This window comes from Diadema antillarum, unplaced genomic scaffold, assembly GCF_040938485.1.
Source record: "Diadema antillarum isolate AM-2024a unplaced genomic scaffold, OU_Dant_1.0 seq00000810_RagTag, whole genome shotgun sequence".
Taxonomy (NCBI): Eukaryota; Metazoa; Echinodermata; class Echinoidea; order Diadematoida; family Diadematidae; genus Diadema; species Diadema antillarum.
In genome coordinates this window covers 967,378-982,095 of record NW_027271690.1, presented here as the reverse complement: position 1 = coordinate 982,095, position 14,718 = coordinate 967,378, and positions in this window count along the sequence as shown.

Genomic DNA, 14,718 nt, shown 5'->3' with positions numbered 1-14,718 from the left:
ATTCCATTCACTTCAATGGAGCTTGAAAAAAAATACATCGCCACCCAATCATGCCATTATTCTAAATGAAATTGTATGTTTTCATCCAATCATACCATTATTCTAAATGAAATTGTATAGTTTTCGTAAAATGTTTCCATTTTTTTGAGCGCATTGGGACATAAGATGCACTCTGTGTAATGCGCTATATATATAAGCACTGTTAATTACTGTTATTTTGATAAATATCATTAACATGGACTCGAATGAGTTTTGTCTCTAATGACTTAATTCCCCAATGTACTTTCAAGCATTCTAACAAGCTGGAGCGATTCATGATCAACCTCGAATCGAGGCGAATACTCGTTTGTGGAGCAGCTCGTACTGCAGATAACAGAATTCCAACCCCCGGGCTCATGCATTGGTACTAGGTCTACTTGTCGTATTTCACGATATGATTTAGAATGAATTGTGTTCAACAGCAATTCAAAGATACAGGTATAAGAGAAGGATTCAGTAATAGGTCTTATTTCAGTTTGCGTTCCACAGCAATCTAAAGATGAAGAGGCGCTGAAAACGGTTGATTTCATTTGAATCATTGGATATTCAATTCAATAGAAGTAATTTCATTCTAACTTTTAATCTTCGGTTTTGCCTGCATGTAATGCAGTTTCATCCAATATCACGTTTTCTGTCGGCTGGGAGATATTCTGTATGGTAACAATTAAAAAGAATCAGCTAAGCGCCATTTTAAACATTTCAAAGTTAAAACCATCAACAGATAGAGCAAAATGAAACTTTCCCAATGATATGCTATTTCCTTAAAACATAAAAAGTAACATTCTGTTATGCAAGATTAAACAAAATAAATGTCTCGTATTTTCATATTATATTTGTCACTTTTTAGCTTAGCAAGAATGGAGCTAGCTCGTGTTGAGATAAAACTCTTCAATTACGATGATTCAAACAGTGAAGTGGCATAACCACTTGTTTGTTTGTTTGTTTATAAAATCCTTAACGATCAAGCTCCGAAATATCTAGACGCCTGTTTGACTTTTACACCTACTAGAAATTTGAGGTCATCTAGTGATCCGCTTCGTCTCACATATTCTGTTACTCGCACCTTAGCCGGTGATAGGACATTTACTGTGTCTGCTTCAAAGCACTGGAACAATTTACCACTTACCGTTAGACAGTCTCCATCAGTCAGTGTGTTCAAAAAAGCCTTGAAAACACATTTTTTCAGTAGCAACTAGTTCGTAGCTGTAACATTTATCCAATTATACATACTGTCGTACATGTTTTGAATTAATTGTAAGCGCTTTGGGCCTTGTGGGAAAAGCGCACTATAAATAATAATAATAATAATAATAATAATAATAATAATAATAATAATAATAATAATAATAGCGAGTATGTTTCACCTTAAATGTATACGATCTCTCGTGACCTTTGTCCTATAGCAAGAACACGATTGTCTGATTTGTCCGTCATGTAGGGTTTGTGGGAAGGATGGGAAAGAAAATTATACAACCATGCAAGACTATTAATCTGACCTGTTGTGATTTCCTGATGATGTCCCACGGAGTTATGATTCAAATTGTCCTCTTTGACTATTATGATCAGTGAATCAGCTTCAGTCTTTACATGGAGACGGTCCACGTCATTCATTCATTCGTTCATTCATTCATTCATTCATTCATTCATTCATTCGAATTAAAATGTTGCTGTAGCTGTTCTGTTCTCTTTTTCTTGACAGCAATTTATACGACGCCCGTGTTTACAGGTCTTTTCAATTTTCGTAGATTTTCTAATATTTCCAAAAACATTAGGGTGAACTAAGTCAACTCCACTGGGTTCTACGGCTGCCACGATATGAGAATACGCCCACTTTGTGTCTTTTTTAATGTGTATTTGGAAGTGGACTTGAGCCTGACGTTTATTAACTAAAAACGAAACAAAAAACAGAGCAAAAACAAAAATAAAAACACATAGATGATTCCAAGTCATGATTATGACGGATAGCGATGTTCTCATGTTTACGCTTTTAGAAATCATGATTAATTATGTAAGTAAAATGTTTACCATGACCAGACACAAAAGTATAACCACAAGTTGAACTATAGTATTGGTTGTCTCATTCTGCCATATATTTGTGTGTTGTGTTATCATTTCCTTTTTACCTCATGGTTGGTGAGATCACCAACGATGATTTCAACAAGTGATTCCTCCCACGGCACCACGTCTTTACCCGGTACAAAGAATGATATCATAATTCACATTCATTTCGACACCCATCTGCCTACGTGCTGCATCGCACCCGTCTCACCCGTGGGCTAGGGGAATAACCCTCCCGCTTGCCCTCCTCCGAGCTCACAATCGTCAGGCTGGTCGTGCCAGCTTTGCTCAGCTGGGGGAATTGGCGGGGTCTTTCCTTGCACGGTGCCCTATAGCCTACTTCAAACCTTAATCGTGTTGACTTTACCCGAAGCTGCAGCTCACGGGGATTCAAGAACAACAGGTATTTGATCAAATTGATGACTTTTTGTTATCAAAAAGCGAGTCCGTTGCCCTCATATTTTCCGGATTCCTAGAAAGAGATCTCCCCCACCTAATTCTTCAAACTTAAAAGTCAAAACGTCCGTCAAGCACGCTAAATCTCAAGGCCGGTGCGCATGTGTCTTTTTAATCGGCGTGTGTTTGTTTTCAAAAGGAGTCAACTGGGGGTAGCTCAGTTTGATGAAGTTGTCAGAACACAACTTCTTGGTGTTGATCTTTAGCCTTCTGCGTATCCCTAGACGTCCGTAGCAATGCCGAGGCGGAAAAGTACTGACAGAGCGTGTGACTGGGTCGAGATGAGGATGATTGAGTTGCATTGCACTCGCAAGGGAGTGTTTAACACCTTCACAAGATTGATTATAGAACAGAGGGGCCATTGAAGTGAAGGGCGTGCTGTCTTTCGGCTCTTCAACACAAAGAAATGACTTGCGATGACATTAAATGAAGAGAAATGTATGGGTTTTTTAACGTTAAATATGGCCTTGTACTATATAAGAGCGGTGAGTCAAATCAGACGGATGGGGAAATAAAACCTTAAAAAAACCCAACCAACAAACAAACAAACAAACTCCGGAAGGCATGTGCGTGTTTGTGTGTGTGGGTGTGTGCTTGCCAACATCTGAAAGTCACATTCCTATCAGGTGAACGCCATTGTTAAAGCTTCAAATATGATATTTTTGTACTGTGCGCAACGAAGTAACTAAAACCTTCGAAAAATAAAGATTCTACGAGGTACTGTAACGATACTGTCGTATGAATAAAAAATTCATTTCTTTTTTAAATTCAAATTCAAGAGTGTTGCAATTCTGATAAAGTGGCAATCAATTTGAAAAGACATATCATAAAAAGTAAAAAAAAAACACGACAAGTTGCTGTGAAAGGAACAATGGAACTATCAGATAATGTCATTACTAATGTGAATCAGGCATCTTGAATTGGAATATGCATTGATAGTCATCTGACTTGGAAGAGTCACATACAAGCTGTAAATAAATGTGTGAGAAAGAAGGTTGATATTCTTTTTATATTACGACACTATGTCCTCCAACGTACACTTATTCTCCTGTATAAATCTTTTATCCAGTCTAACATTATGTATGGAATTGAAGGCCTACTTAGTTGTTCATTATGTAATACGTGTTGAAGGACTAACACCTATACTAGCACTTGTGCTATCTCTTGGTTCTTTTATAGTATAAATGTATGATTTTTTTGTTGTTGTTGTTGATAAATAGTTTTAGATTACTTAATCATTTGTTCATTATGTATTTGTTATGTTTCTGAGATTGTTTAGACTGTTATGTGTGCTGTTAACACCAAAATCCAGTTTAAATTACCATTATGTATTCAATTTTTTGTACATGATATTTCAATATGCTGTTGTTATAAATAAATATACTAAAATAAATAAACTCAAACTCAAACGAATAATGTGGTGTAGGGCCTATGTATGTGATTCAATGTAATAAAATGTATAAATGTGATGCAATGAAAATTGATGTCATGCAATATTGTGCAATATAGCCTACTGCTTTACAATATAATAGAATAATCATAACAATTGATAATTCTCGGAAAGCTTTTCGATCTTGAGAGTCCTCAATGTTGTGGTAATATTGACATCTGTCCGCCCCCCCCCCCTCCTAGGTAAAAGCCAAACTTTCAATTATAAATTCATATTGGTTCTCATTTCACAATTGCGCTGCTTTGTTCGCTGCTACAGGCAAATATATATATATATATGTATTTTTTTATTTATTTATTTTTTTAGATACGCTAGTGCATACGACATGGACATTTTTTCTTTTCGTTTTTTTTTCTTTTGACTAGAAGTTCTCGTGTATACGCAAAGTCTTGGAAGAAAGTGTCCCTTAATGAACCAATGACTCATTGTTGCTTGAAATCACTGCTTGTTGCTGAATGAAAACCACCTTCATGATACAAGATTAATCTTCTGTATGCATAAACCAAGGAGGTTCAAGAGAATGGAGTCACAACCGTCTTATTTCGTTTGCTAGATGCTCGATGCCGCCGTTTAAAATATTTGAAGCATGTGCCAAACAGGATCTGCCACGAAGATAGTAAGAAAATTGACTCGTGTCTCATTGCATAACCACCATCCACTTTCTAAGGAAGATATGTCTTTGTAGTTATTTTTCGCTATCCCTCCTTATAAAAGGTAGGTGGTATACAGACACGAGGATGCGCGAATAAAAATTACTCGACTGGGCATACCCGGGCACTAATCTGATATATCTATAAATAAAGAATTATAATTGAAGATTATTCCATATGTAGTTCTATTTGTGGAAAGTGATGAAAACGACTTTCCAGGATGGTACAGTTTTAAACATTTTCACATGAAACAGCTCTGATTAACACTTTTGCACACATTTCTGAACGGGATTGAGTTTTGTTCATGCTCTATCATTAAGTGAAATTTCATTTCATTTCATAAATAAATGAATAAGCGAAATATGGCAAACATTATTTAAGCGTTCAAAATAAACCTTCAGATTGCTCAGCAAGAAGGCGGCGTCGAATAGCAATCATCAAAGACACAAATGCACCTGTGGAATTGTTTTGTACATCAATACAAAACTGACAACTGTTTGAATAGTTATAGCCAGTTGGAACTCCAGCTATGAAACCTCCTTGCATAAACGAAGTACAAATTATTACAAGAAGTACACGATCATTTTGATTAATTTCATTCACTTTTCATTTCAACAAACTACAAGCCTGACGTAGGAGAATGGTATTTGTGCATATGTTTATAATTAAGTGTTCTTTGATTGTAAACTTTAATTTGAAGGAGAAAGGCAAAGGCTGAAACAATATGCTTTATAATGCAAAGATGATGAGGGTAAATTACGAGCTGTGTAAGCTATAGTGGGATGTTTTATTCAGCATAATATTCAGCATAATATATCATCAAAAACATAGTCGAAATTGCAGGTTCCTATGAAGGGAATCAGTCCTTTAAATAGACCCCAGAACATCTGTTTACGTTGCACATCATAATAGGATATTGTCATGTTGAGTGAAGTAATAACGGTTTGACTCTTTCTTCGCTAGATGACGGCAAAATATTTCCACATGATTCATGGCCGGGCAGTCGTGCCAGTGCAAAGTGTAAGCACACAGATGGTGCCATTGAGTAGCTTATTTGTTTGTAAAAGCCTGCAGGTGTTAAAGTATTAAGGAGCCAACCAATAATACCATCAAACTGCTTAGAAAATTGGAGAAAAGTTTCCTTTCAGACTGGTTCCATGATCAAAATCCATCCTTATGTTATGATGTATGACCGCACCACGATCTAGTTTTAATTTGTAAAATAATTTCTTTGTCTTCATGTGTGTGTGTGTGTATGTGTGTGGCTGTGGGAAGGGGAGGGGGTATGGGAAGAGGGGAAGTATGTAGGCCTACCCTCAACCTTCCCACGAATCTTTAAATTGTTCATTTCATATCATTTCATTTCATTTCATATCTAAGACCCACGAATTTTTACCTTTTTTCGTTTCATTTCATTTCATTTCTCTCTTTTCCAACAACAACAAAAAATAGATATACACAATTATATGCACATCGTAACCTTTTGAAATGAGGCCCAAACAAAAACCTTCGCAAGAATTTTTTGCTTGTTTGTTTTGTGGTTCAAACTTAGCAAGGCTGACACTGAGGAAGAAAAGGTTGCAGTTTGGATATTCTTGAGGCAAAATAATATGAACATTATATTAATTCTAGCAATTTGTGAGTTGCAACATGCTGTTATTATCACCTATAGACTTTTATGATGTGTTTTTTTTAATCTTAGGTCTGCTTTAGATGTAACTACCACTCCATAATTGTAGTTAAATTGAACATTGGAGGGAGTTTGATATCAAATAATGAGAGATTAAGGTTTAGTAAAAGAGCGTCTGAAATATCATACATCAACTGATATTCTTAGTGCAGGGTTAGTGCTAATATCTTGCATTTCTTTAAACAAAATTGATGGAAACGTTTGTTTCCATATTCTTGACACAATACCAGTCCTGTATTCCTCCAACAACACTTTTCCTCATTCTTTTGATCAAAATTTATGTTTGACTTTAAAACATGACACGTGGATTGCAGTGCTGCTTTTAAGTTTTGACATGGAGCACAGTAAAAAATGATTGCACAAAATAAATGGAGGGGCAAAAAAAAAAAACACTCACACAAACCTATGCTCACTGTTGAGAGGCATGGAAGTCAAAGAGCTACAACAATGCATGGTTATTAAATACCAAAAGGGTTTGGAACACAAAATTCATTTGGACTAGATGCAAGCTCCATACATCAATGTACATGATTTGACTTGTATTTTGTATAGCGATCGGTTGAGATATTGGCCAAGCGAGAGTTTAACCTTGGAATGTATTCCTCCCATGCATAGAGAAGCACAAGTTAGAATGTGAAAAATATGTCGTCAGTATGCTGCCTTTAACAATTGTGTGTGTGTGTGTGTGTGTGTGTGTGTGTGTGTGTATTCGAGTCGACAAAACACGGCCATACTTTTACGACAACATTTTATTACCCAAGAATGATCGAGTAAAAAACACAAAAACATACTAATTTTTTTTTCTTGGGAGGGGGCGCAAAAATGAGGTCAACATCCGATAAGATGTGCAACAGTTACAGGACACACGCAGACACAAATAATGATTATGGAGATGCAACGACAGCTAGTCACTGCGGTGCCAATCATGACAATAATTAATGGTTGGTGTACGTGTGGAACGAGGGAGAAACAGGATAGCCGCTTCACCGACTGGTACCCGTATCTTGTGAACAAGAATCCGTCTTCACGAGCATGTATTTTACACTCCCGGTTTCTTTCTTTCTTTCCCTCTTTACTTCTAACTTTATTCCCGTCTTTTGCTTTTGTTTGTTTGGTTTTTTTTTTGTTTTTTTTTTTGGGGGGGGGTTATTTTTGGTGTTTATTGCTCAGAACAAAACCTCGTCTTTTGTTCTTCCATCGTGATGACTGATATCCTTATGCCGAGAGTAAATTTAGGTCACAGGTTAAGATTATGCAGAGCAAAATTGTCGAATGATGGGCGTATATATATTATATATATATATATATATATATATATATATATATGAATATGTATATATATATATTTGATATATATATATATATATATACATATATATATATATATGTGTGTGTGTGTGTGTGTGTGTGTGTAAATATGAAAAAAATATTCACCAAACAATAACATCAATGGCAAACGTAGCATAACTCATTGATAAGCAAAGTAAAAGAACTTTATCGTTGGTTAAAAAATAAAAGTAACAAGGAACCAGCAACAAGGCGGGTACTCGAGACGAGACCTTCCACAATACAAATTGTACTACTGATTTCATTATTTACAATTGTAGATCGTCTATATAGGCAATATTCACAGAAGTACTGTTTTAATTTACATATCTTCAGGTTATTGTTGGGAATTGTACAAACGTCATCGCAGAAGGTATAAGTAACGATTTGTGAAAAGGTTCGGTGAGCTTATAGCTCTCAGATCATTATGGGAGATCTCTCCAAATCATACTGCCTGCATGTGACATGTAAGGGTTGATTACTTAATTATTAAGATTTGAATTTTGCTGGTTTATATGTCAAACTTTGTTTTATATTCTTATATCATAGTCATGCTCATTTTAAAAACAATAATCAGACCCATCCTGGGACAGATCGTGATTAATTAGGTCAAAAAATGCAGATGCAATTACAAATGTGTACAATTTTAGAATATCGACAAAACACGGCCATGAATATTTAGCATTTGTAAAGTACGAAACAAAGGGTCAGTATGCTCTCAAGGTCTTTTAAACCAGATCAATAAGTCTAAATCTAAGACTGGAAGTATATATTAGAGTTTTATATAGTAGTTGTAAGATTTGTGTTGGTCCAAGTTGTTTAATTCTAAATCTAATTTCATTTTTTTTTCTCATTGAAGAAGAGACACACTCAATATTTTTGTTTTTGTTGTTGTTTTTGTTGCCATGATAAGATTTCGAGTACATTAAATCCTAGAAAGTAATGGAATCTACCTGTTTCATCATTATCTATGCCTACGAACGATTTCCACATGTTTACGTTTACTTTTGGTAAATATATAATTTGTATAGTAGACCACTTATGTCATACAAGGTTGTAATCTACACGGCAAAATGTAATGATTTATAAGTTTCGTAAGCTCTTATATGAACAGTGACGGTACCCTCGTCCATTCGTTTAGTTAATTAATCACTTACATTAATCAAAAATACTTTTGTGCTGTGTTCATGTTAAAACCATATCGGTGTTCCTGTAATACCCTATTTTCATTAAAAGAAATAATCAAACGATTGTTTAGGATTCTTTCAACGGCTTTACTGATTATCGGAAGGAGGGAAAGAGGATAACGATAATTTGAGAAGAGGATAATTTAAGGATGCATCTTTACCTCTGTTTTTATAAATACAGGTATTACATTGGCAATGTTAAGAGCATCAGAAAATACACCAGAAGCTGATGAAGAATTTATCATACAATGTGAAATGATAACTATCTTAAAGACATCATAGCTATGTGCTGAGCAATATCAATGGTAACTCTTACTGGGAATAATTCCTTTAAAAAAAATGATTTATCAAAATTACCAAACAAAACACTAATTGAACATTTTACGTATTTCTCAGGTTTTTACATCGAATAACCAAGAGTTTCTGTACGAACAATTCATCAGCATTACCATAGTTTTTGATTGATATTTCGATTTTATATGGTTCTGTTTTCCACATATGCCTCATATCTCTTTGATAGTTCATAATAATGCATCGAATTTGTACACTCTTCATGAAACCTTAAAGATGTTTCTATAACGCTTATATTAAATTGTTAAGTCAAAATCATATTTAGATGCAAATTCCTCTTTGACGATTTATACTTTGTAGAAATCGATTTTTGTATGGCAAGTGTTATCCATGGCTCCGCTATACGGTAGGCCTATAATAATAATAATAATAAACCATATTTATATGGCGCACATCACAAAAATAGATTAATGTCTCTATGCGCATTGAAGGAAAGGAACTAATAGAAATAAGGAAAATAGACATGTGAGAGAGAGAGAGAGGAGGCAAAACAAGATTAGAAGTGACAGAGCTGTGATAAACATTGCTTAGTGTTAAACCTGGTCCACGGACATGTTGAAGAGATATGTTTTCAACAAACGCTTAAAATCATGTACTGTATTAGTTTGCTTAAGATACGTGGGTAACTTGTTCCATAACTTGTTCCATAACTTCTTCCATATATCTATATTGTGTAAATACTAGATTTCTTTTTCAATACTAAAACCTCCCATTATTCATACTACTTTAAAACAAAAATGTTGATTATCCTGTTTCATTATACCTTCTAGCCTGGTTTAAGTGGTAATATTACACATAATACTAGCTGGTACTTAATTGGTTGTCGTTGATCCAACTGCGTATGTTTAAAGTGTGAAACACTGTGAAATACTTTGAACATGTAATTGCCCATATAGTGTTCAAATGACTGAAGGCCTACTTAGTTGTTCATTATGTAATACGTGTTGAAGGACTAACACCTATACTAGCACTTGTGCTATCTCTTGGTTCTTTTATAGTATAAATGTATGATTTTTTTGTTGTTGTTGTTGATAAATAGTTTTAGATTACTTAATCATTTGTTCATTATGTATTTGTTATGTTTCTGAGATTGTTTAGACTGTTATGTGTGCTGTTAACACCAAAATCCAGTTTAAATTACCATTATGTATTCAATTTTTTGTACATGATATTTCAATATGCTGTTGTTATGAATAAATATACTAAAATAAATAAACTCAAACTCAAACGAATAATGTGGTGTAGGGCCTATGTATGTGATTCAATGTAATAAAATGTATAAATGTGATGCAATGAAAATTGATGTCATGCAATATTGTGCAATATAGCCTACTGCTTTACAATATAATAGAATAATCATAACAATTGATAATTCTCGGAAAGCTTTTCGATCTTGAGAGTCCTCAATGTTGTGGTAATATTGACATCTGTCCGCCCCCCCCCCCCCCCTCCTAGGTAAAAGCCAAACTTTCAATTATAAATTCATATTGGTTCTCATTTCACAATTGCGCTGCTTTGTTCGCTGCTACAGGCAAATATATATATATATATGTATTTTTTTATTTATTTATTTTTTTAGATACGCTAGTGCATACGACATGGACATTTTTTCTTTTCGTTTTTTTTTCTTTTGACTAGAAGTTCTCGTGTATACGCAAAGTCTTGGAAGAAAGTGTCCCTTAATGAACCAATGACTCATTGTTGCTTGAAATCACTGCTTGTTGCTGAATGAAAACCACCTTCATGATACAAGATTAATCTTCTGTATGCATAAACCAAGGAGGTTCAAGAGAATGGAGTCACAACCGTCTTATTTCGTTTGCTAGATGCTCGATGCCGCCGTTTAAAATATTTGAAGCATGTGCCAAACAGGATCTGCCACGAAGATAGTAAGAAAATTGACTCGTGTCTCATTGCATAACCACCATCCACTTTCTAAGGAAGATATGTCTTTGTAGTTATTTTTCGCTATCCCTCCTTATAAAAGGTAGGTGGTATACAGACACGAGGATGCGCGAATAAAAATTACTCGACTGGGCATACCCGGGCACTAATCTGATATATCTATAAATAAAGAATTATAATTGAAGATTATTCCATATGTAGTTCTATTTGTGGAAAGTGATGAAAACGACTTTCCAGGATGGTACAGTTTTAAACATTTTCACATGAAACAGCTCTGATTAACACTTTTGCACACATTTCTGAACGGGATTGAGTTTTGTTCATGCTCTATCATTAAGTGAAATTTCATTTCATTTCATAAATAAATGAATAAGCGAAATATGGCAAACATTATTTAAGCGTTCAAAATAAACCTTCAGATTGCTCAGCAAGAAGGCGGCGTCGAATAGCAATCATCAAAGACACAAATGCACCTGTGGAATTGTTTTGTACATCAATACAAAACTGACAACTGTTTGAATAGTTATAGCCAGTTGGAACTCCAGCTATGAAACCTCCTTGCATAAACGAAGTACAAATTATTACAAGAAGTACACGATCATTTTGATTAATTTCATTCACTTTTCATTTCAACAAACTACAAGCCTGACGTAGGAGAATGGTATTTGTGCATATGTTTATAATTAAGTGTTCTTTGATTGTAAACTTTAATTTGAAGGAGAAAGGCAAAGGCTGAAACAATATGCTTTATAATGCAAAGATGATGAGGGTAAATTACGAGCTGTGTAAGCTATAGTGGGATGTTTTATTCAGCATAATATTCAGCATAATATATCATCAAAAACATAGTCGAAATTGCAGGTTCCTATGAAGGGAATCAGTCCTTTAAATAGACCCCAGAACATCTGTTTACGTTGCACATCATAATAGGATATTGTCATGTTGAGTGAAGTAATAACGGTTTGACTCTTTCTTCGCTAGATGACGGCAAAATATTTCCACATGATTCATGGCCGGGCAGTCGTGCCAGTGCAAAGTGTAAGCACACAGATGGTGCCATTGAGTAGCTTATTTGTTTGTAAAAGCCTGCAGGTGTTAAAGTATTAAGGAGCCAACCAATAATACCATCAAACTGCTTAGAAAATTGGAGAAAAGTTTCCTTTCAGACTGGTTCCATGATCAAAATCCATCCTTATGTTATGATGTATGACCGCACCACGATCTAGTTTTAATTTGTAAAATAATTTCTTTGTCTTCATGTGTGTGTGTGTGTATGTGTGTGGCTGTGGGAAGGGGAGGGGGTATGGGAAGAGGGGAAGTATGTAGGCCTACCCTCAACCTTCCCACGAATCTTTAAATTGTTCATTTCATATCATTTCATTTCATTTCATATCTAAGACCCACGAATTTTTACCTTTTTTCGTTTCATTTCATTTCATTTCTCTCTTTTCCAACAACAACAAAAAATAGATATACACAATTATATGCACATCGTAACCTTTTGAAATGAGGCCCAAACAAAAACCTTCGCAAGAATTTTTTGCTTGTTTGTTTTGTGGTTCAAACTTAGCAAGGCTGACACTGAGGAAGAAAAGGTTGCAGTTTGGATATTCTTGAGGCAAAATAATATGAACATTATATTAATTCTAGCAATTTGTGAGTTGCAACATGCTGTTATTATCACCTATAGACTTTTATGATGTGTTTTTTTTAATCTTAGGTCTGCTTTAGATGTAACTACCACTCCATAATTGTAGTTAAATTGAACATTGGAGGGAGTTTGATATCAAATAATGAGAGATTAAGGTTTAGTAAAAGAGCGTCTGAAATATCATACATCAACTGATATTCTTAGTGCAGGGTTAGTGCTAATATCTTGCATTTCTTTAAACAAAATTGATGGAAACGTTTGTTTCCATATTCTTGACACAATACCAGTCCTGTATTCCTCCAACAACACTTTTCCTCATTCTTTTGATCAAAATTTATGTTTGACTTTAAAACATGACACGTGGATTGCAGTGCTGCTTTTAAGTTTTGACATGGAGCACAGTAAAAAATGATTGCACAAAATAAATGGAGGGGCAAAAAAAAAAAACACTCACACAAACCTATGCTCACTGTTGAGAGGCATGGAAGTCAAAGAGCTACAACAATGCATGGTTATTAAATACCAAAAGGGTTTGGAACACAAAATTCATTTGGACTAGATGCAAGCTCCATACATCAATGTACATGATTTGACTTGTATTTTGTATAGCGATCGGTTGAGATATTGGCCAAGCGAGAGTTTAACCTTGGAATGTATTCCTCCCATGCATAGAGAAGCACAAGTTAGAATGTGAAAAATATGTCGTCAGTATGCTGCCTTTAACAATTGTGTGTGTGTGTGTGTGTGTGTGTGTGTGTGTGTGTGTATTCGAGTCGACAAAACACGGCCATACTTTTACGACAACATTTTATTACCCAAGAATGATCGAGTAAAAAACACAAAAACATACTAATTTTTTTTTCTTGGGAGGGGGCGCAAAAATGAGGTCAACATCCGATAAGATGTGCAACAGTTACAGGACACACGCAGACACAAATAATGATTATGGAGATGCAACGACAGCTAGTCACTGCGGTGCCAATCATGACAATAATTAATGGTTGGTGTACGTGTGGAACGAGGGAGAAACAGGATAGCCGCTTCACCGACTGGTACCCGTATCTTGTGAACAAGAATCCGTCTTCACGAGCATGTATTTTACACTCCCGGTTTCTTTCTTTCTTTCCCTCTTTACTTCTAACTTTATTCCCGTCTTTTGCTTTTGTTTGTTTGGTTTTTTTTTTGTTTTTTTTTTTTTTGGGGGGGTTATTTTTGGTGTTTATTGCTCAGAACAAAACCTCGTCTTTTGTTCTTCCATCGTGATGACTGATATCCTTATGCCGAGAGTAAATTTAGGTCACAGGTTAAGATTATGCAGAGCAAAATTGTCGAATGATGGGCGTATATATATTATATATATATATATATATATATATATATATATATGAATATGTATATATATATATTTGATATATATATATATATATATACATATATATATATATATATGTGTGTGTGTGTGTGTGTGTGTGTGTAAATATGAAAAAAATATTCACCAAACAATAACATCAATGGCAAACGTAGCATAACTCATTGATAAGCAAAGTAAAAGAACTTTATCGTTGGTTAAAAAATAAAAGTAACAAGGAACCAGCAACAAGGCGGGTACTCGAGACGAGACCTTCCACAATACAAATTGTACTACTGATTTCATTATTTACAATTGTAGATCGTCTATATAGGCAATATTCACAGAAGTACTGTTTTAATTTACATATCTTCAGGTTGTTGTTGGGAATTGTACAAACGTCATCGCAGAAGGTATAAGTAACGATTTGTGAAAAGGTTCGGTGAGCTTATAGCTCTCAGATCATTATGGGAGATCTCTCCAAATCATACTGCCTGCATGTGACATGTAAGGGTTGATTACTTAATTATTAAGATTTGAATTTTGCTGGTTTATATGTCAAACTTTGTTTTATATTCTTATATCATAGTCATGCTCATTTTAAAAA